We start from the raw sequence: 25,243 nt of genomic DNA on the forward strand, positions 1-25,243 counted from the left end.
GTATGTGTCGGACTTAATTGAACTGGCTCACTTAACCTCATTTTATGAGGTGTGTTTAATGATATTTTTTCGTGGTGGACTATTTGAGCCACTCAGCTCATGTATGCCATTGTGGCAACAGGACGGGTCATTAATTGATTATATCGATCTAGCACTTAAATTGAGTGGCTCTACATTCACCGTGGGTATGCTGGCGGAGGACCGCAACATGACTGCCACACCTCAGCCTTCCACTGCCAGGGTTACCTCTGCTGAGTCAAGTCAAGTCACCGCAGATCTTCCTGAGTCACATCAAGTTACACCTGATCCTTCTCAAGTCAAGTCATGTCATCATGGTTTCAGAGTCTCTTCATAAGATGGCCGCCAACCTAGAGACTTTTTACAAGATGGCGGTCAAGCCAAAGCCTGGTCACGTCATGTCTGCCAAGCCAAAGCCTGCTCACGTCATGCCTGCCAAGCCAAAGCCTGCTCACGTCAAGTCAACCATTCCAGAGTCTCGTCCCGTCATGTCTACCATGCCTAGTAGCAGAAAGTCAGTCCCAAGGCATTCGAGACTGGCATCCAACATGGAAGATCAACTACTGGTGTCTGTATGAGCTGTGGGTTACACCGCGAACTCTACGCTCACGAGCAATGCAGATTGTTCACTCACAAGCCACACAGATTCTTTGCTCATGAGCAATGCAGAATCTACACTCACGAGCAAGGCAAAATCTACGCTCATGAGCAAGGCAGAGTCTCCACTCACGAGCCACACCGACTCTCCTCTCACGAGCCACGCCGACTCTGTGTTCAAAAGCTACACTGTTTCAACGCTCTCAAGCCACATTGTTTCAACACTCTCAATCGACCCGATTTCGGTGCTCTCATGCGACACTGTTTCAGTGCTATCAGGCGACACAATTTCAACACTCTTGAGCCTACCGGCCACTATTTACTCCAGTTCTCCAGGCACAGCACCATCAGAAATAGAAAATGTACTCACTGTCCTGCAAGTTATGGCTATGGCCATTCTGTGCGTTTGGGCCGCAGACACCACCGTAGTTTCCCTAGTGGTTGCAGCTTCCACTGCAGAACCTCCCGAGGTGGTGGTGCCCACTCTTATGTTGCTTCTGTTCAATCATCTCCCGTTTTCCTGGTGGTTTCTCCTTTATAATTATAATAATTAAAAAAGTACATTTTAGGTTAAAGTTCAAGTTAGTGTAGGCATGTTTTATATTTGTCACCATCTTTAAACATTCACGTGAACAGCTTTTGGAGAACAGAGCAGCCACTATGGACAGGACTGTCGCGATAATTACTTATTCGACTATATCACATGATATATGGACACGACCGTGATAAGTTTTGGTATATTGGCAGTTGTTTTTGTATGGACTGTCGAGATAAAAAAAAAAAAAAAAAAAAAAACAGCTATTCACAACTTCACAGCTATTTTGCTGACGGCACTGCCTTTGTCATTTGTCTGCTCTGTGTCTGAGGTAGAGGCAAGGCTCAGGCACCTGTACACACAGAGAGAGAGCTGACAGCAGAACTGAGGGTGTGTGATTACCTAGTCTCACAAAGCCTGAAGGTCTGGAATTCATGGCAGCTTTCATTGGTCAAGGCCCGCCCATGAGGACGTTTGACCGACATGTCAAACAACCAATCACAGTTTGTTTCGTTCACCATCATGTTTCAATGCGTGGAAATGTTGCCACAATAACAGACCGGTGTGTAAAACTCTGACATATTTTAAAGGTTCTATGCCGCAAACTTTAAATATTTCACATTCTTTTGAAAATCCAGCGTTTAGTTAATCTCGGTAAGCGCACGTAGTCACAGCTGTAAACACGACAGCTGTATTGTTTTGTAAGAGGGTTTTTGGCACCACAGCATCTTTGTTTCCAGGCGGAACGTTAAAGAACAAGACACACGTCTCCCAGAAATCCTGTAGAATTCAAGCAATCCGATGACAACTTAGACACTCCTGAAGTGTTTCCACTTTTGTGTCCCATATGCATCAGACGTTTAGCCAGTGTCTGTGGGCATGATGTCTGAGGCTGAGACTAGTGATTACCTGGGTCTGTCTTTCTTCAGGGCAAAATGAAAGCAATATATTTGTCTTAGTATCCTTTCAGTGTTTAAGGGGATTTCCCATGACTGGCATCAACACTGTTTGGTGCACTGAATCAATCTCTATGAAGTGAAACATCAGATTCAGTGTAACCCATGTGATGTGTTGATTGAGCCTTGTAAAATGGCACTCAAAGTTAAATTAATGTCAACACCTTGTTTTATTCATGAATGAATTAGGGTTTTAAAGTGTATCCATTGAATTGAGTTTTTTAATGATAACTTACTCGTAAAGTCAATCCGTGTATGACAGCCCAACACTGATACAGCTGAAATATCATTATATAGCCTAGTCAGTGGTGTAAAATAGTCTTACAGTGACAATATTATTTCTCACAGTTATTTTGGGGGCAATATATCGCCAAATAAAAAATAAAAAAAGGTTATTGAGACCTGCCTATGGACAGGTGGCTTAAAAAATTGATGGGCCATCTACCAGTGAACCTGTCAAACCAGAAAAGCTAAGAAAAATGGACAACACAAAAACATGTCAATATTAATGGTGGGTGAAGGGGTCCATGAGGATGGTTTGAGATATTATGGGGGTCCAGTACTCAATAAAAAGTTAAGAACCATTGATATACTGTATTGTAGTGAATTATGTGTTACATTATTTAATTTTACATGTTGTATTTCAACCATTTTAAGGTTTGATGTATGGAAAAGATGAGAGACAACAAGTGTAAAGTTAATCATTCAGATTTCATGGTTGGCATTATTTAACAGAGATTTTGATACCATGTATGAATGAGAGAATGAATACGTTTAAGCATTTTGAATACAGATGTAGTTATTTAGGTTTATTGCTCACAATATAATTCTGTAACACTTTAGAATATTGTCCAATAATTAATGAATAACTACACAGAAACAAATGAGTAACACAGTATTAACATTCTAGTAACTACTACTGACCATCAACAAACACTAATTAAGAAATTAATACAGGCGCAGATGGCACTAGGGACGGGGGGGACATGACCCCCCCAGATTCATAGTAACCCGATCCGTCCCCCTCACTGTCTCAATGAAATGCTCTATTGGTAAACAGAGGATTAATCAGGGTTTCCGCTATGTACATTAGCCTAAGTAGTGGCGAACCTGCCCGCCGCTCCTTCAACGTGTACTAAGTGATTTTTGAAACACGCTTTTGACCGCAGTGTCTGACAAAGTCCCAAAACACATTTGTAGCCAATCAGCGGTAAGGGGGCGTGTCTTGTCCTGATAGCGAGAAGAGAGCGCTCAATTTGAGTGCACAGGACGCATATTAGATTACATTTACATTTTATCATTTAGCAGACGCTTTTATTCAGCATATTAGCAGATCGACTGTAGATTGAGAGAGATGGCAGATAAAAAAAGAGGAAAATATCATAGAAACAAAAAATTAAAAATAAGGGTTGCAATCAGGCAAGAGACAGGACCCGCGTAAATATCGGAGAAGATTTCCAGCGGAGGAGAGAAACTCAAGGAGTGGGAAGGGCTCGAGGTTGCATTGTTTCTTTTTGATAAGTGAGTAGCGTTGATTTTGCTTTGTTTCACACAGCTTATCCATGTTGGGTTTTGTTTGAATATGCTTGTGTGTCATCTTCACTCGTTTCCGCGATTGTCGTTGCCATGGTTGCGTATGTACTTGTGTATGTACAGTTTCAAAATAGGGGCGAGGCACGGTGGCCGAGAGAGCTCAATGCGCTGCAACTTCACAAAACACCTTCAAATAGAAAAAGCACCAGCAAATTAAGAAAACATCTTCATCAGTTTGACAGCACACGTGCTGCAAATACTCACAACACAACGAAATACAAAAACAAGCTGCAAATACACACGACACAAACAAATACAGAAACGAGCTGCAAACACTCAACACAAACAAAATTACCCCAACAAAATGAAAATTACCATTAGTATAACCACAGTTGTACAAATACCATGGTTAAACTATGGTTAGAGTAGTAAATCCATGGTTAATTTGTGCAAGATTACAGTAACCGTTTTTTGTTTGCTTTTTTTATATAATAAATGTATTTATTAATTAATTAATTTCAATAGTAAAAACATAGGCTATGGTTAGTTTTTGTAAGGTAAGTTGTAAAAGTAACTTAGCCAGCTTACATAACTGTTCACAGTTACAGTAATTGTGTATTTAGTCAGCTTATTTAGGCTAATAATATCCACACAAAAAAAGCAACAACAACAACAACAACAACAACAAAAAGCTAAGCAATGGTATGATCAGGATGTTAAAATAAACAAAGATCTTTTCAGAGCAAACATTGATAAATTATGTCCCAGCCATGTTTTTCACTTTATGGTTCCCTTAAATATTTCTGATGTGGTCTGTGTTTTTGCAGCACATTTCCTTATTTGCTTGTGTTGTGAGTATTTGTAGTGTGTGTTGTCAAACTGATGAAGATGTTTTCTTAATATTCAGGTGTTTTTGTCATTTGCAGTGTGTTTAGCTCTCTCTGCCACTGTAGCAGGTCATGTTGGAGTATGGGTGTGTTTGTTTTGGTGATAAAGAATCGGGTCAGGGCAGTCGCAGGCTGAAGCACAATAATAATCTAACATTACTTTGTACCCACTTTCTCACTACACGCTGTTCTGTTGTCAATAAACACACATGACGATGGTGCTGCCACTGACGTCTACGTTCTCTGTTTTCGTATTTGCTATGACTCCTTGTGCTATGTGCTAATGAGGAGCTGGTAGCTGCCTCAATTGTGCCTGTAGTGGTAACCATAGTGTTGGTGCATCTCAATAAATTTGAATGTCATAGAAAAGTTCTTTATTTTTTGTAATTTAATTCAAAAAATCAAACTTTCTTATGTTCTAGATTCATTGCACACAAACTGAAATATTTAAAGAGTTTTTTTCTTTTAATTCTGATGGTTACCACTTGTAGTTTAGAAAAATTAAAAATTCAGTATCTTAAAAAATTTGAATATTTTCTCAAAATAGCGGCCTTCAGCTTTTCTGTATTGTTTTTCAGATGTTATTTATCTTCCTCTTTACAGTACCCCATAGATTCTCTGTGAGGTTCAGGTCAGGCATGCTGTCTGGCCAATCAAGCACAGTAATACCATGGTCATCAGACCACTTGGAAGTGGTTTTGGCACTGTGGGCAGGTGCTAAAGTCCTGCTGCAAAATTAAATCAGCATCTCCATTAAGTTTGTCAGCAGATGGAAGCATAAAGTGCTCCAAAATCTCCTGGTATATGGCTGCATTGACTTTGGTCTTGTTGTAGATGGATGGATTGACTTGATAAAACACAATGGAGCAAAAGTAGTAGATGTCTTAGGAAACTTATCATTTGTGTTTTGATTATGTGCCTCTCCAGACTCCAGACCTTGATTTCCAATTGAAATGCAAAATTTACTTTCATCTGAAAAGAGGACTGTGGACCACTGAGCAACAGTCCAGTTCTTTTTCTCCTTATGAAAAGTGAGATGTTTCTGACGTTTTTTTTTTCTGGTTCAGGAGTGGCTTGGTTCTAGGAATGTGAAACCTGTAGCTCTTTTCCTGAAGACGTCTGAGTGTGGTGACTCTTAATGCGCTGACTCCGGCTTCAGTCCACTTCTTGTGAAGCTCTCCCAAGTTCTTGAATCATCTTTTCCTGACAATCATCCCAAGGCTGTGGTCATCCCTGCTACTTGTGCACCTTTCCTACCACACTTGTTCCTTCCAGTCAACTTTCTTTGAATATATTTTGATATAGCACTCTGTGAACAGCCAGCCCTTTCAGCAATGACCCTCTGTGGCTTACCCTCCTTGTGGAGGGTGTCGATGATGGTCTTCTGGACAACTGTTGCATGTTCTAAACTATAGCCCAAGAGGTACCCAGTATTTATAATCAAAATTAATCAAACTAATCAAGCTCAAAAAGGCAATTCCAATTTTTTGAGATACTGATTTTTTTATTTTCCTAAGCTGTAAGTTGTAACCATCAGAATTAAAACAAAAAACTCTTGAAATATTTCAGTTTGTGTGCAATGACTGTAGAATATAAGAAAGTTTGCTTCTTTGAATTAAATTACAAAAAATAAAGATCTTTTCTATGATATTCTAATTTTTTTAGATGCATATGTACTATCATCTATGACAGAGCTGGTGATTTTTCTGGACTGAAAAAATTTGACTGCTGGACAGCTTGGTCCCCCCCAGTTAAAAAATCCTATCTGTGCCCCTGAATTAATAAGTAATAAAACTCTTTCCAATGCATAAGTTCACTGTTAGCTAATCAGCAACTACTATATTTCATACCTCACAGAGAACTATATACAGTTGACATTTACTTTATTGCATTTTCAAGTCCACTATAGCAGCAACTGGTGTAAATATCTAATAACATTACACGGTTCTTGTAACGTAAAACAAACAAAATAAGTAAAAACAAAGTGTCAGACAACCTTGCATTCACTGAGCATTCACATTCATGCATTGACCATAACCACCGCTCTTTGTATTGCACCAAAGTATTAATCTAGTGTCTATATTCTACAAAAGCAGTGATTTAGGGTCACAATGAATAACCAGGATGTAATAGATGTAAGCTACTACAGCTCTGGTTGCATCATCACAAGGCTTTTTTTTTGTTTGTTTGTTTTTTTTTCTGTGCATTTAACACCTTTAATTGCTAGGCTTCAACCATATGTTTAATGAGATCATTACTGATGACAGGTTTTTATTTTTTTGCTAATAGACTCTCTGGAGAGTTTTAACAGCTTGGTCCAGTACAAAGTGCTGATTGGTCTCAAAAGAGTTGAACAAAGAATCATTACATCATAAGAAAGCAAAGAGGTTTCGGAGATCAGGGGCCATATTTAAAAAAGGATTTTTTTATCACTGCAAATTCTCCAAATAGTTCCTAACTAAATGTTTTTGAGATTTAAACCCATTCACAAAACTGCTAAGATCAAGTTTTACTGAGGAATGTGGGAAATGGGTTCTGTCCTACAACAAAAAACGACCATATAGGTTGTTTGTGCAAGCACCTTATTACGACCTATATTTACGTTTTAAAGTTAAGCGGCCTCTAGCGGCCGTAAAAATAATGACAGTATCGCGTTGCGTCTGTTGTCATGAAATGACGTATAACGTCATTACCAATCAAAACGCACGTTTATTTAAATGCAATGTGTGGGCGTTTACACCGATCTCACAGTATTTCCTACATATTTTACTAGGTGGCCTATTCATTCGAATGACCACACCTAACCCCACCCCCTAAACCTAACCCTCACAGAAATCATGCTAAATTATGATTTATTTTACATTTTACGTGCACATCCGTTCTCTGGGATCGAACCCATGATAGCATGATTGCATATCAAGGTATAACGCAATAATCTACCAACTGAGCTACACAAAACGCAAATCACAGTGCAAATAAAAGAGTACAAAAAATTAATATGAAGACGAAACAACCTTTTGCCGATGGGGCGCAATTGTAGTATACGCTCTGATGGGTCGTATTTCAGGGATTTGGACAAACGACCTATACGAGCATATTAGTTGGAAGACAGGTTGGGGAAATGCTGCGTTACAGTGTTTCAATCATGGAAAGGTGTTAATGAAAGAACATGTCACATTACAGTTACCTCAGGGAAGTTTTAGAAGTCTGTAGCTGGTTAGCACGTGAAGCACAAAACTGATTCTGGAGCCTTCCCATCAGTGCACTTATGTCTTCTGTCTTCCTAATCAAACACAGCGTATTTAGGTGACCTGATTCAGTCCATGAGCAGATTAATAGAGACCATATCCAATCAATCAATCAGTTAATCAATTAATAAATCATAATTAAATGAACTCCTCCCTGTCCTGACAACTCCATTGGTGTTACAGGGTCAGCTAATATTTCACACCCCACAGGATCTGAATGAGAAATCAGAAAAGTGTTTGAGATATCAGCAACATCTCCATGCCTCTGTAACTGGGCAAAGGGAACTTTGCAGGGAATACAAATGAATACATCCAAACTGTTTGGATAAATGTTGAAAGTGTTATGTGTATCCCACCTAACCTCAGGAAGTGCTAGAGCGGTTAAAACAAGCCAAAGAGCATGCCTCACAACTGTCATATTGAATACATAGTGGATGGTCCCCTCTTGCTAATGTTTACTAATAACGGTCAATCCAAGTCTCTTTATGTTTTTAATCCTTTAGAACTCGTTTTTCATCACATGGTTGTGGATAAACCCCTTTACAAGCCGTGTGAACTTAAATAGCAACAAGTAAAGAACTTTATTATCTTTATCATGTACATGGTTGTATAGAAGAATGTGGTGGTTCAAGCAGAAGACAAATTTCCTTATATGGAACAATAAAGTATACTGTTGCGGGGTGACAGAGATGTGAAGCGAGCGGATCCATGTGCATGCTTTTATTGCAAGAAGACTACTGCAAGATGGCACAGAGAATGTTGCGAGCTCCGAGTAAACTTTGCAATTTTTTTGTTTGTTTTACTTGTTATTTTGTTGTCCTATGTGTTGGATGTTGTTTGTATAAGCAACTTTTAAACATAGGTTCCTACATCGCGAATTGCAATCTTTTTTTTTTTTTTTTTTGAACACCAGCACTTTGTTTACAAACTCTGCATCAGAGCCCTTTGTCTGGGCTGCACAGTCGCAACCAGAGGAAACACCACCGGAAAAGGGGGAAGAGAGCCGGCGTCCTTGTTAGCAACGTCCCCTCCGACCTCCTCTCCCAACCATTTTGCTGGCTAACATTCAGTCACTGGACAACAAACTCTGTGAACTGCGGGCACGTATCTCATACCAACGAAAAACAAGGAACTGCTGCATTATTTGCTTCACAGAAACCTGGGTGTCTGCAGTGGTTCCAGACTTCTCCGTGCACCGCTTGGACAGAAAGAAAGAGCTCACAGGGAAAAGCAGAGGTGGGGGAGTTTGTTTCTTTATCAACAACTCGTGGTGTGATGGAAGGAACCTACACTCTATTAAATCCTTCTGCTTCCCTGATCTGGAATTTCATATGCTTCTGTGTTGACCATTCTGGCTAGCAAGGGAATTTACAGCGATCATAATCACAGCTGTTTACATTCCCCCTCAAGCCAACACGGACCAGGCACTCAAGGAACTGTATGGGAATATAAGTGAGCAGGAAACCGTGTACCCAGATGTGGTGTTTATTGTTACGAGGGACTTTAACAAAGCCAACATCAGAACAATAGCTCCAAAATATTTTCATGGTGATTGTGCACTGGACCACTGCTACTCTCCTTTCTGGGACGCCTACAAATCTCTCCCCCGCCCACCTTTCGGCAAATTGGGTCGCTCTTCCATTCTGCTCCTGCCTGCTTATAGGCAGAAACTGAAATGGGAAGCACCCGCCCTCAGGACAATTCAATGCTGGTCGGACCAATCAGACGCTATACTAAAGGACTGTTTTGATCACGTGGACTGGGACATGTTCCGGGCAGGGTCTGATGATGACATAGAGGCGTACTCAGAAACTGTAACGTGTTTCATCAGGAAGTGTGTAGAAGATGTGTGTTGATGGTGATGTGTTGAAAATATTTTGGAGCTATTGTTCTGAAGTTGGCTTTGTTCAAGTCCCCCGTAACAATAAACGCCACATCTGGGTAAACGGTTCCCTCAGGCTATCTGACTAATGAACAGTCAAAACTAATACACCCTACAGCACCCTACAGCATACTCCTACAATACAGTATGCCACACGCTGCACTTTAACTTCAACAGTTCAATACTGGACTATACATACACACTGCACTTAATACAATAATCTATCTGCTACCACTGGATACCATCCAATGCACATCCATGACATTTTGTGTATCAAGTTCATGTATAATCTGTTGCACCTTAGCATATTTTTTATGTGTATATTTGTCTACATAATGTAGAATGTGTACATACGTGTACAGTCGTGGCCAAAAGTTTTGAGAATTACATAAATATTGGAAATTGGAAAAGTTGCTGCTTAAGTTTTTATAATAGCAATTTGCATATACTCCAGAATGTTATGAAGAGTGATCAGATGAATTGCATAGTCCTTCTTTGCCATGAAAATTAACTTAATCCCAAAAAAACCTTTCCACTGCATTTCATTGCTGTCATCAAAGGACCTGCTGAGATCATTTCAGTAATCATCTTGTTAACTCAGGTGAGAATGTTGACGAGCACAAGGCTGGAGATCATTATGTCAGGATGATTGGGTTAGAATGGCAGACTTGACATGTTAAAAGGAGGGTGATGCTTGAAATCATTGTTCTTCCATTGTTAACCATGGTGACCTGCAAAGAAACGCGTGCAGCCATCATTGCGTTGCATAAAAATGGCTTCACAGGCAAGGATATTGTGGCTACTAAGATTGCACCTAAATCAACAATTTTTAGGTTCATCAAGAACGTCAAGGAAAGAGGTTCAATTCTTGTAAAGAAGGCTTCAGGTCGTCCAAGAAAGTCCAGCAAGCGCGAGGATCGTCTCCTAAAGAGGATTCAGCTGCGGGATCGGAGTGCCACCAGTGCAGAGCTTGCTCAGGAATGGCAGCAGGTAGGGTGTGAGCGCATCTGCACGCACAGTGAGGCGAAGACTTTTTGAAGATGGCCTGGTGTCAAGAAGGGCAGAAAAGAAGCCACTTCTCTCTAAAAAAAAACATCAGGGACAGATTGATCTAAGTATAGTGAATGGACTGCTGAGGACTGGGGCAAAGTCATATTCTCCGATGAAGCCCCTTTCCGATTGTTTGGGGCATCTGGAAAAAAGGCTTGTCCGGAGAAGAAAAGGTGAGCGCTACCATCAGTCCTGTGTCATGCCAACAGTAAAGCATCCTGACACCATTCATGTGGGGGGTTGCTTCTCATCCAAGGGAGTGGGCTCACTCACAATTCTGCCCAAAAACACAGCCATGAATAAAGAATGGTACCAAAACACCCTCCAACAGCAACTTCTTCCAACAACCCAACAACAGTTTGGTGAAGAACAATGCATTTTTCCAGCATGATGGAGCACCGTGCCATAAGGCAAAAGCGATAACTAAGTGGCTCGGGGACCAGAATGTTGAAATTTTGGGTCCATTGTCTGGAAACTCCCCAGATCTTAATCCCATTGAGAACTTGTGGTCAATCCTCAAGAGGCAGGTGGACAAACAAAAACCCACTAATTCTGACAAACTCCAAGAAGTTATTATGAAAGAATGGGTTGCTATCAGTCAGGATTTGGCCCAGAAGTTGATTGAGAGCATGCCCAGTCGAATTGCAGAGGTCCTGAAAAATAAGGGCCAACACTGCAAATAATGACTCTTTGCATAAATGTCATGTAATTGTCGATAAAAGCCTTTGAAACGTATGAAGTGCTTGTAATTATATTTCAGTACATCACAGAAACAACTGAAACAAAGATCTACAAGCAGTTTGGCAGCAAACTTTTTGAAAACTAATATTTATGTAATTCTCAAAACTTTTGGCCACGAGTGTATAGTGTATAATGTGTAGTGCTAACTGTTAGTATGTACATAGTGCATATAATGTGTGGTTCTAACTGTAAGTATGTCTAATAGTACACTGTGTGTACTGACTATATATAAGTGCATATTGCACATTGTCATCTGTTGAAGTCTGTATGGTTATATGTAAATTGTTTCTGCAATTTCTGGAGCACGCTCCCAAGAACTTCACTCACCAAGGCACATGTGCTGTGGTGATGTGACAATAAAAGTGACTTGACTATTAAGAGATGTGGTCATAACAGGCATGGGTCAAACAATGGCAAACAGGTATATTGAGGTCAAGACACAAAAGTAGTCTAGTGAATGGGCGTGGTCGATCTCCGGTGAACAATGTCCAAACAGGGTAATCCAAAGGGTTAATCCGAAACACAGGCAATGGTCCAAGCGAGGGGTAAACAGTATCCAAACAGGGCGAGATGAGAGGGGCAATCCAAAGACAGGCAAGATATCCAAAACCACGACTAGACTAAACAGGCGAAACAGACCAAGGCAAGGAAGGCAAAGGAGCTGAGAAGCCAGTGCCCTACCTAAGTAGAAATCTATTTTCCAGGGAGACCTGGTATCCAGTGATTAAGAAGGAGTGTCTTGCCATGATGTGGTCCGTGGAAGCTTCTGTATTGGTTGTTAAGCTGAATCTAATTCATGAAAGATCATAATTCATAGTTCCTCCAACTGTATACCTTTAAGATAGAGACTCCCCTGTGAGATTAAATATAATATTAAGCAGTACATAAAGTATTTGGCAAACTGCGCTTGCAGTTGGTCCGTACCATTACCGCCGGGTGAGGGATGGGAGTGGCTGGATTAGCCAACAGCCAGCAGCGGACCCAGAGCGCTGCCCCTTTATGTATATGCTTAGGGCTCATTTGGCGCAAAACACAAAACGTGAAAAATCTGAATAAAGCGTCATGTTTTATGTTTGTTCAAAAATCTTATTCAGACGTAACAACCTAAACTTGTAGAATCGAAAATTAAACAAAGATACAATTATCTGTTTGTGAGGTATTCTCACAAGGTATTCTCGCCAGGCAGTGTATTTTGATATTTAATTCAGAACTTTAATTCCATATCAGAGTGCTGCATTTGTAATCTTGACTGAATTGCTTAACAACTTTTGTAATGGCTGCTGTTGTTTATTAAATGTTATTGCTCAATAAGTAATATTTCATATAGTATTTAATAATAGTATTTGGTATTGAGAAACGTCTGTGTATTAGTGACAGTGATTTTGGTGACATTGTTACACCATTAAATTGCTACAAGAGACACTCAAGAGAGTCTTTATAAGTGAGTCAGTAGTAAAGACTTTTATATTGAAAGAGACTGTAACAAATTTCTTAGCAAGGATGTTATTGTTACTTTCAACAACACTTTGTAAGACGCACCCAAAAAATGCATTGACCAGCGTTGTCATCGAAAATCCCCTTAACAGTTGAAAGAATACTGGCAAAGACTCACTCCACTCGGCCAATAGAGGGCGCTACAGTGATCAAAAACACAAAATCGCTCATAAAGGCAAAGACTCACTCCACTTGGCCAATAGGGGGTGATTGGGTTATTTGGATTAAGATGTAGATAATTGCTTTGTAAGGTTTAATTTCTGTCATGAAATCTTTTTTGCCATTTTGAATTTTTCTCAAAACCTACTTTTGCAAACTAGTCCTAGGTTTTTCACCCAATCGGAATCAAACCAGTGAAAAGTTATCTGGAGTCTAATTAGCAAAAGTTATCAAAACCAAGTTGAAGTTTCATTGTCAGTTGGAACAGGACGCAAAAATGTTCAAAGTGGGTGGGGCCACTTTTACTAAAATGGCTATAACTCTTGAACGGAACGAGATATCTTCACCAAACTAGGAACACATATGAATGAGCTCAATCCTTGTTGACAAAAATTGGGAAGTTTGACCACTTGGTGGTGCTATAACAGAAAAAAAAAACATGAAAATGGCTGTAACTACAAACTTGAAATTTGCCATGCAGTGTCATTGTCCAAGGTGCCACCAATATCTATGAGGGCATTGGTGTATCTTGAAAAACATGGCTACCATCAGCAAATACATTTTGAGCGCCCATTAGAGGAGGTTAACGGCGGCCGATTGGAATGAAACTCAAAACTTATTGATGCTTCTAAAGCCTTTGATCGTGTATATCATGAAAAATAAATATTTTATAAGTTACACAATAAAAGAGTTTCCAAACCTTTAGTGAAAATTCTGCCTTTTTGGTATCCTCATCAGTTAATATATGTGAAATGGGGTAATTTTGTGTCTGCTCCATTCAGTGTATGCAATGGTGTTAGACAGGGAAGCATTTTTATCCCCCTTTCTTTTTAATGTTTATATGGATGAAATATGAAAGCTGTAAAATGGCTGTGGAACTGGTTGTATGGTTGGTAATATAATCATCAACCATTTGATGTATGCGGACGATTTGGTGATTTTTTTGTCCATATAGTGCTGGCCTTCAAAATTTACTGAGGGTTTGTTCTTAATATGGCTCAGACTTTGACATTAAATGCCATGCAAAGAAGAGTAATATTATGATTGTTAGGAGTAAGGAAGACAGGAAACTGTCATTTCCTGACTTCTCCTTGTGTGGTAGTGTCCTTAAAGTATGTGATGAGGCTAAATACTTAGGGCATTATATAACTGATGACCTGTCTGATGATAGGGATATTTACAGACAGTGTCATATGATGTATGCACAGGCTAATATGCTGATTTGCAAATTTAGTATGTGCAGGAGCTGTGAAGACTACACTTTTTAAAGCATATTGTACCCCTATGCATACTGCCCATTTTTGGCAGCGTTATAGAAAGAGCTACATGCAGAAACACAATGTAGCTTAAAACGATGGAATGAGGCTGCTGCTTAAGGTGCCACGATAGAGTGCAAGCCAAATGTTTGTCAGTGTTGGTGTACTAATGTGCGCTGCTGTGATGTGTAATATCATGTACAGATGCATGTGTAGGTTATTGGAATCTGTGAATAGTATAATTTCAACACTGACGAACCCAGTACTAAGTTCAGTCAGACTTTTCTCAAGTATGTGGAACCACTGGCGTTTTAATATATATGTAAATATGTGATAATGTGGATTCTGTTTTTTGTTGTTGTTGTTTTTGTTTTTTGTCTCGTTATTGTCTGTGTTTTTGGACCAAGTGTGTCTTTAATAAAGTTTTTGATTGATTGATTTTGTAACATTTGAGCCGATGAGACGTGAGACGTGCGGATCCATGTGCAAGCTTTTATTGGTCAGAGACGTGGTCATAACAGGCATGGGTCAAACAATGGCAAACAGGTAAATAGAGGACAAGACACGAGAATAATCCTAGGGCAAGCGTGGGTCCTCGATGAGAGAACTATATCCAGACAGGGTAATCAAACGGTAAATCCAAAAATATGAAAGCAAGAATCAAAAACCAGGTAAACAATCCAAGAACAAAACACAAAAGCAGGAAATTAGACAACATTGGCTAAACAATACTCGGCAGTGATTGGTGGTGTGAGACTGAGTTATATACTGACAGGATAACGAGGTAACGAGGAGGGAGGAGCTAATCACTTACTAACAAGATGGCCAAAGGAAGAAGGTAACACAGAAACAATGGGCAACAGTAAAATTTTTAAATAAGTGTCCACAAAACCAAAGACGGGAACATAGACTGGGATCCTGACAGATTTAATATTTCTAATGATTTTTTTATTTTTTCAGCATTTTTAAATAATCAAAATCATCTTAAAATGTTTTTAACTGTTCAAAGGCCTTTAAACGCTTTAACCCTGGTATATATATTTATTTATTGTTTTAATTTTTCTGAATATGAGACTGACCTGAGGAATGAAAGCAGTATCATATGCAGGTAATCGCACTCACACAGCCCATCTCTCTCTCATAATACTATTGCATTAGCCATGCAATATCACTCTATATTGGCATGGTTGTGATTACCTGAATGAATAATAGTGCATGAATGAATGAACTAATTTTAAAAGGAAATTGTATTATAAAGATTACCACTCTTAATAATCATCAATCATTTAAGCTAATTTTGTCCAATTTTACTCCAAATTGTTTTACTGTAACTGCAGAATGGCCGTGGTCATGCATTAAATTCGATTTCTTAAATGTAAACTAAAGATCTATGAAATAACAAATGTTACATATATATTTTACATTTTTTCTTCCAAAGCAGTATCCAGCGTCATCTTGCTGTGCTTTCATGTTCATTGTCATGTCCAGTGTCATTCACAAATATAAATGCTCACAATGTACATGTTAGACTCATCTTGCTGTGCTTTCATGTTCATTGTCATGTCAATAAAAACAACAAAAACAGCTGTTACATGACTTGGTGGCCTCTAATGTTAAATAAGGATTTGCTCAAAACAAGACAAAACAATCCATTGCATACATTAATTACAAGAGTATCATTTTCATCATTCCCCAAAATAAGAGTAGTTAAAGAGTATGGCATCCAGCAAAGAAGATAAACCAATATTACAATCCCTAAGGTTCTTGCAGCCTTCAGGTTCTTTTTTCTGAACTGACCTTGTCTGTGACTGAATTTAAATGCTTAGCTTCACATATAAAGAAACAATTACACAACAAGGTGCCACTAAACAAACAAAGAAATCTAATATTAGATATTCCAACTTAAGATAAAGTACACATTCTCCAATACATGAGTGGTTTCTTTCTGGATAGAGTAAAGACTCATACAAAAGATAAAAGGTATATATGAAGGAGAATAACCAGTTTACAACTATAGAAACCACAACTCTGTTAGTACAGACTTTTAGTGGATATCGCAAAGGGTCATTCACAACAATGTACCGATCCACGGATATAATAATCAAATTACCAAGAGATGCTGTGACAAGCACATACAGAATGAGAGGAAATATTGAACAAAATATTTCTCCAAAGTACCAGCATGGCTCAATGAGTTTAATTCCCTGCACTGGCATGAGAATCAGTCCTGCAATCAGATCAGCCACAGCCAGAGAGAGGATCAGCACATTAGTCAGAGTGTGGATCTGCTTGAAGTGTGAGATGGAAACAATCACCAACAAGTTTAGAAACAAGGTGAACACTGATGTTACAGAAACAAAAATGAACACAATAATGTACTCCACTTCTGGTCTGATACTTTTGGTACAAGACAAATTTTTGTTTGAAAAATGGTATTGGACTGTTTGATTGACATTTTCATGATGGATCTGTCTAGAGTAGACTCTTTGTGAGGTTACTTTCTACTAATATGGCTCAGTTTTAGACTTTTGGAAACTCAGTGACCACTTCACTTAATGTGAGGTTTGAATATTCAGCTGTCAAACCACCCTCTAATTTAATATTCATAGTCCTGAATCTAGGTTTTCATAGACCTATCAGATATTTTTTTATCTATATTCCATTAAATAATCTGTATGTTAATACACAATTCAAATTATGTATCACAGTTTTGTGGGTAATTCCTCTGGAAACACACTCAAGTTTGCCACACACTGTTTTCTGAAAAGATATGGATCCAGAAATATCCCTTTATGAGTTCTTATGGTTCCTAACAAATCCACAGTAACAGTTTTGTGCATCCAAGCAATACACAGTGGTTTTTCATTCCTGAATGAATATGGAATGCATTTTGGACCCAGCTCCCAGAATGTTTTAGATCCCTCCCCAACAAACTGATTAATTGAATCAGGTGTTTTAATTAGTGAGAAGTCTAAAACTGTAATGAAGAGTCAACGGAGTGAGGATCCATGTGCAGCTTTATTTATAAAAGATCAGCATTAAGACCGGCACTGTTAAATCACCAGTAGACTGCGTTATCAGAGATGAGGCAAAAGAAGAGTCAGAGTACAGGCAGAGGGTCAGGGCAGGCAACAAACACTAAAATACAAGAGTCCAAACAACAGAGCAAGGAGATCGAGGCAGGCAGCCACAATTCATGAATCAAGGAACAGTCTAGAGTCAAACACGGTAATCCAACAGAATAATATAAGGCCCCATCCACACAGAGATGCGTTTAGCTGTATATAAATAAATTTTGTATCGTATAGGTGTTTCGTCCACACGGATCCGTCGCTTTGGGAGAGTGACATTTTTGAAACCGGATCTTAGAGTGGATAAATCTGAAAACGCCGCCCTTGCGTTTTTGTGTGGACAGCGAATCCGTATATTTTCTTAAAGGATGGCGTCATCAGCCCACGTCTTGCCCCTAATCAGACACCGCTACATCACGTAACAGAAACAAAAACATGAACAAACACTGAACGATTGTCTTTTTATTAACAAACATTAACAGACGAATGAATGTATTGTTCCATGTTTGTTTGTATACCACACGCAAGGTTTATGTGCATAGTCCAAGTCTTCTTCTTCATTTTTAGTGTATCTCTGTGGCAGAATTACAGCACCACATACTGGTCTGACATGTATACTACATCGTTTTGTCAGTTTTGTGTGCAGGCAGATATTTCTTGAGACGAGGAAAAAAAAAGATTGGATAGGGAAAGCTCTGGCTTCGTGTGGACGTAGCCTCAGAGAATGCTCAGGAATGTCAGCGAGGGAAAAACAAGACTTCGCAATGAGCATGGGGAATGTCCCATGAATGAGCAACAGGTGTGCTCGTAATCAGCGCCCGGTACAGGTTATGGGAAAGATAGTATTCCAGTGATGGTGCCCTCTGGTACCAATCAGGGGGAAACAACAAACAAAGTTAAAAACATTCTGGAAGGTGGGTCCCAAAGAACGAAGTTGGGAAACACTGGGTTAAGCGACTGATGCAGTTACCCATTCATAAAGTCATCATCAGTCACTTGCTTTTGAACAGATCGAATGATTCAGTCACTCACTTATTAAGACAGTGCAACAATATGCTTAACCAGTACATTAGTCAATGATTTGTGAACTTTGTGAAAAATTAATATACAAAAAAGGATCCATGTACAAAACAAGCTGAGAGGAATTATACATGATTATTTCACAGTAGATCAGCATTAATCACAAATTACAGATGGATAAAGGCCAGAAGACTAGTAAGGAGTGCCAGTGCTCTAACAGTTACCATTAAGATATTGCATACACATTATAATATGTAGAATATATAATGTACTGTAGGTCACATTTGTAACAATTTACAGTATTTTGAAAATAATGTCATATTTATTAGAGTTTGTGTTACAACACTAAATGTGAGGCATTTGGAAAACTTTTGCTTAAACATTCATAGGAGAGTACTAGAAAATGTATAATGTATTTATCAAAGAGCAGTCATCACAATATATTATTACAGTGACAATTTTGTGTTTTATACAAAAACAAGGTGTTTCAGTGTAAGTGTTTTAATGATGAGTAACCCAATCCTAAGGGGAATGGGCCTAAGCTACCATCTCTACAATAGCACTAATTGCATCAGCACAAGTCTGTTTATCCAACACTTTTGATTGTTAGTTTACACATTTAATGAGACATCACTACCAATGACAAATAAGTGATAATAGACTCTCTGGGGATTTCAATATTTTGTCAGATAAATAACATTATTCAATAAAAAAATAAAAAAATAAATAAATTAACAGTGCTGTTTCCCCTTGCATTTGGTGAATCTGCAGATTACTTGCATATATTTTGTTAAATTACTTCTGGTGCTTTAATACAGCACTCTTCATAAAACCTAGTGCATAAACTTGCTTTTTACGATTTGTATGTTTGAGGGTTTATACACATATTAATCATTTACATTCTGGTTTTCTTAGCACATTAAAAATTCACACTAAAACAGTTGCACAGGAACCCAGGAAAAGACAGATATTAATAAATGATGATATGCGAAACACTAAATTAAAAATGGCAGTCATGTAATTTCGCCAGATCTCGCTAAATCGATAAGTGACTGAGCTTGAGAAAAACATGCCTAAAATAGGAGAAGTGATACATACAATCACCAGTTTTGTAATGATTTACCAATTGAATGCAAGACTGATTTATAGAGTGCTGTCCATGTGTTAAAAAGTTCATTATTTTCCATAATGTAATGATAAAAATTAAACTTTCATATATTTTAGATTCATTGCACACCAACTGAAATATTTCAGGTCTTTTATTGTTTTAATACTTATGATTTTGGCATACAGCTCATGAAAACCCAAAATTCCTATCTAAAAAATTAGCATATAATGAAAAGGTTCTCTAAACGAGCTATTAACCTAATCATCTGAATCAACTAATTAACTCTAAAAAACCTGCAAAAGATTCCTGAGGCTTTTAAAAACTCCCAGCCTGGTTCATTACTCAAAACCGCAATCATGGGTAAGACTGCCGACCTGACTGCTGTCCAGAAGGCTATCATTGACACCCTCAAGCGAGAGGGTAAGACACAGAAAGAAATTTCTGAACGAATAGGCTGTTCCCAGAGTGCTGTATCAAGGCACCTCAGTGGGAAGTCTGTGGGAAGGAAAAAGTGTGGCAAAAAAATGCTGCACAACGAGAGAAGAGGTGACCGGACCCTGAGGAAGATTGTGGAGAAGGACCGATTCCAGACCTTGGGGGACCTGCGGAAGCAGTGGACTGAGTCTGGAGTAGAAACATCCAGAGCCACCGTGCACAGGCGTGTGCAGGAAATGGGCTACAGAGAAGCAGCACTGGACTGTTGCTCAGTAGTCCAAAGTACTTTTTTCGGATGAAAGCAAATTTTGCATGTCATTCGGAAATCAAGGTGCCAGAGTCTGGAGGAAGACTGGGGAGAAGGAAATGCCAAAATGCCTGAAGTCCAGTGTCAAGTACTCACAGTCAGTGATGGTCTGGGGTGCCATGTCAGCTGCTGGTGTTGGTCCACTGTGTTTTATCAAGGGCAGGGTCAATGCAGCTAGCTATCAGGAGATTTTGGTGCACTTCATGCTTCCATCTGCTGAAAAGCTTTATGGAGATGAAGATTTAGTTTTTCAGCACGACCTGGCACCTGCTCACAGTGCCAAAACCACTGGTAAATGGTTTACTGACCATGGTATTACTGTGCTCAATTGGCCTGCCAACTCTCCTGACCTGAACCCCATAGAGAATCGTGTGGGATATTGTGAAGAGAAAGTTGAGAGACGCAAGACCCAACACTCTGGATGAGCTTAAGACCGCTATCGAAGCATCCTGGGCCTCCATAACACCTCAGCAGTGCCACAGGCTGATTGCCTCCATGCCACGCCGCATTGAAGCAGTCATTTCTGCAAAAGGATTCCCGACCAAGTGTTGAGTGCATAACTGAACATAATTATTTGAAGGTTGACTTTTTTTGTATTAAAAACACTTTTCTTTTATTGGTCGGATGAAATATGCTAATTTTTTGAGATTTTTGAATTTTGGGTTTTCATGAGCTGTATGCCAAAATCATCAGTAATAAAACAATAAAAGACCTGAAATATTTCAGTTGGTGTGCAATGAATCTAAAATATATGAAAGTTTAATTTTTATCATTACATTATGGAAAATAATGAACTTTTTCACAATATGCTATTTTTTTGAGAAGGACCTGTATACATACAATCACCAGTTTTGTAATGATTTACCAATTGAAATTACGATTACCAATAACTTAAAATTCTGTAAATTGGTGGTAGTGAAGGATTTGTCACACTAATGTAGACTGTTGTGAAGAGTACCTTTATGATATATTGTGTTATTCTGATACCTGGGGAAAGCATCTTCAACCTGGGGAAACCCTCCAGCACTCCCCTCTCTGACCATCATCCCACATAACAAGGAGTCTTGACCCGAATGTGTCCTCAAGCTGGTACTGCTGGCCTCCTGTCGGCAATAGTATGTATCCTGCCAGCGAGACCTGGGCCATGTGTTGCAATGATGGCACAGCATGGAGCACAGCAAAACGCATGAGGGCTGAATGTTAGTTCTGAGTGTGGCCCAGATTAATCCAATGATCTTCTGGCCCAAATTAGGCTTGTGACCATGGGCCATATAAATGCAATTCAATGCAGACTTATTTATTTTTGACCTAATTATAATTTTTCATTCTGTTATGACTTGTCATTTTAAAGATTAATTTTAAACAATACTACAATTTAAAATCTTGATTTGATTAAAATTTCTGTGATAATTAATCATGCATTATTTTATTTATTTTGTTAACCATGAAGCACATCATTTTATTAATATGCTGTCAATATACACCACAAACACAATAAAATGAACATAAAAGTATTAAAGTATTAAATTGTGCTGTGATCCAAATCTTCGGGAGAATCCATTGCAGGGCCAGGTATGGGTGATTAATTGGTTGAGACTCAGCCAGTTATAGCACATTTGTGTCAATAGTTTTGAATCCAGGTTTGGAATACTATCATGCTTTTGGGCCATCATTCTTTGCACTATATGGACCAGGGGAAATGGGATTATGTTGACCAGTGTAATGGTTGCTTGCTAAATCCAAGCATACAACGAAGGAGTCTTCAATAAAGAATCTTTAATAATAAATCCACATGGAAACAACCACAAGGAATCCAGGAGCAATACCAAACACAGCAAAGCATATCCAGGCTGGTCTCTGGTTCTTAACTGGGGCTAGAGATGTCCTCCTCAGCGGGGGAGATGGTGTTCTTAAGTGGGGCTTTCTCTGGGGGAAGTCGTGGCCTAATGGTTAGAGACTCGGACTTGCAATCCAAGGGTTGTGAGTTCGAGTCTCAGGCCGGCAGGAATTGTAGGTGGGGGGAGTGAATGTTCAGTGCTCTCTCCACCCCTCAATACCACAACTGAGGTGCCCTTGAGCAAGGCACTGAACCCCCAACTGCTCCTCCGGGCGCTGCAGCATAAATGGCTGCCCACTGCTCCGGGTGTGTGTTCAAGGTGTGTGTGTGTTCACTGCTGTGTGTGTGTGCACTTTGGATGGGTTAAAAGCAGAGCACGAATTCTGAGTATGGGTTTGCTTCGGGTGTGTGATGTCACGTCACTTTCTTTCTTTTTCTTTTTTTTTTTTCCATATCCAGGCTGGTCTCTGGTTCTTAACTGGGGCTAGAGATGTCCTCCTCAGCGGGGGAGATTAGGTACCCACTGCACGATAGATTTGATGTATTTACGGTGAACGTTAATTGAGTTTTCATTATCGCATGTGATACATCGCTGATAATGAACACAATATTGCGTAGCTTGTCAGTGAACTACAGCTCTGTGTAGTGAATGCTGCTCCATCTGGAAGCATGTGCTGGAGATTTACTACTAATCACAGAACTGGCTTTACTGATGAGATGTGCATGATAAACACGTGCAATTTATCATGCAACCCTACTGGATAGTCAGTTAGGCATGCCAATTCCAAAAAGTCTCTGGTATTATCCTCCAGGGAACGGTCTTCCTGCTTGAGGCAGAGGAGCTGAATGGTTGGTAAATCCATGTGGGAGTCGGGAGAGGAAAAACAAAAAGAAAGAAAAACGCTGCTAAACTTACTCGTTTTGAGGTCCAGTTATGCTGTAATGGTTGCTTGCTAAATCCAAGAGCACAACGAATGAGTATTCCATAAAGAGTCTTTAATGATAAATTCACAGGGAAACAACCACAAGGAATCCAGGAGCAAAAGCAAACACAGCAAAGCATATCCAAAGTAACATAAATAACTGGCAAATGACTGAACAGAACAGGGAGTACTTATTCCAATGCAAGAGAAAGATTAATCACATAATTAACTGAACACAGGTGAACTGAATGAACTAACTAGAGTCCAATTCGCACAGGATTATTATTATCTGTGGACGTTGTGTGATTTTGAAATTACCCTCCCACATCTGAATTTCGCATGGTGCATTCGCACGGGATAAGCGAAGCCTGTGATTTTACTCGAATATACAGACTTATCTCCCAAATACGATGTCAAGTCCCATTCTACGGTCTGGTTAGATGGCTTAAAATAAAGAAACTAATATAGTTTTGTGCCTTGTGTCATTTACATTTCACCAGGTTAAAATAATATCTCAAGCTTTAAGCTTGATTTATTTGTAACACATTAACCTCAAAACCTTTTCAGCTTTCTCTTTCTACAAGTTGTATAGTGTAGCAATACGACAGCACCCAAAATACTATCAGACACTCCAACGCAGCTCCATTCTTTGCGAAAAAGGCGCATACTAAACAAAAACCTTAGAAAAAATGACATACGACCCGCCAAATGCTGGCCAAATCACAGAGATGCCGATTCACACAGGACTAATATTATCACAGATCACAGACAACCTCTGCAATTATTACAAATGACTGGAGGTCACCAAGTAATACTAATCCCATGCAGATAGGGCAGAGGGCAGAACTAAACACACAATGAGATCTACTTACCAGCATAGTTAAATTCCAAACCGGATCCAACACACCTGGCTGTAATAATCAAGTGCTCCTGAAATGAAGTTCCAAACCTAGATTCAGGAGGAGCGTAATCAACCCTGGGGCAGTTGTGGCCTAATGGTTAGAGAGTGGGACCAATCAATCAATCATAATTAAATGACTAAATTATCAATATTTTTAATTAAGCATTGCAACTCCTCCCTGTCCTGACAACTCCATTGGTGTCAGAGTGAAGTTCAGGGTTAGCTGAGATTTCACACCCCACAGGATCTGAATGGGAGATCAGAAAAGTTTTTGAGATATCAGCAACATCTCCATGCCTCTGTAATTGGGCAAGAGGAACTTTGCAGGGAATAAAAATGAAAACTGAACAAACAGGTTAGGCAGTTCATCAGCTTTAGGTTCACACACAAACACACAAGCACACACACACACACACACACATACATACATACATACATATATATATATATATATATATATATGTGTGTGGCAGACTTAGTGACTACATACTTTTTGAACTCTATATATATATATATATATATATATATATATATATATATATATATATATATATATATATATATATACACACATATACATATGTGTGTGTGTGTATATACACTCACCTAAAGGAAAATTAGGAACACCATACTAATACTGTGTTTGACCCCCTTTCGCCTTCAGAACTGCCTTAATTTTACGTGGCATTGATTCAACAAGGTGCTGAAAGCATTCTTTAGAAATGTTGGCCCATATTGATAGGGTAGCATCTTGCAGTTGATGGAGATTTATGGGATGCACATCCAGGGCACGAAGCTCCCGTTCCACCACATCCCAAAGATGCTCTATTGGGTTGAGATCTGGTGACTGTGGGGGCCATTTTAGTACAGTGAACTCATTATCATGTTCAAGAAACCAAATTTGAAATTATTCAAGCTTTGTGACATGGTGCATTATCCTGCTGGAAGTAGCCATCAGAGGATCGGTACATGGTGGTCATAAAGGGTTGGACATGGTCAGAAACAATGCTCAGGTAGGCCGTGGCATTTTAAACCATGCCCAATTGGCACAAAGGGGCCTAAAGTGTGCCAAGAAAACATCCCCCACACCATTACACCACCACCACCAGCCTGCACAGTGGTAACAACGCATGATGGATCCATGTTCTCATTCGGTTTACGCCAAATTCTGACTCTACCATCTGAATGTCTCAACAGAAATCAAGACTCATCAGACCAGGCAACATTTTTCCAGTCTTCAACTGTCCAATTTTGGTGAGCTTGTGCAAATTGTAGCCTCTTTTTC

At 39.2% G+C, this 25,243-nt stretch overlaps 1 pseudogene; it reads right to left on the reverse strand.

Annotated features, from left to right (window-relative positions):
* Positions 1-604: 604 nt before the first annotated feature.
* On the reverse strand, positions 605-21,485 carry LOC109079685 (annotated as a pseudogene).
* Positions 21,486-25,243: the final 3,758 nt, after the last annotated feature.

Source organism: Cyprinus carpio, chromosome A13 (assembly GCF_018340385.1).
Source record: "Cyprinus carpio isolate SPL01 chromosome A13, ASM1834038v1, whole genome shotgun sequence".
In the NCBI taxonomy this organism is placed as follows: domain Eukaryota; kingdom Metazoa; phylum Chordata; class Actinopteri; order Cypriniformes; family Cyprinidae; genus Cyprinus; species Cyprinus carpio.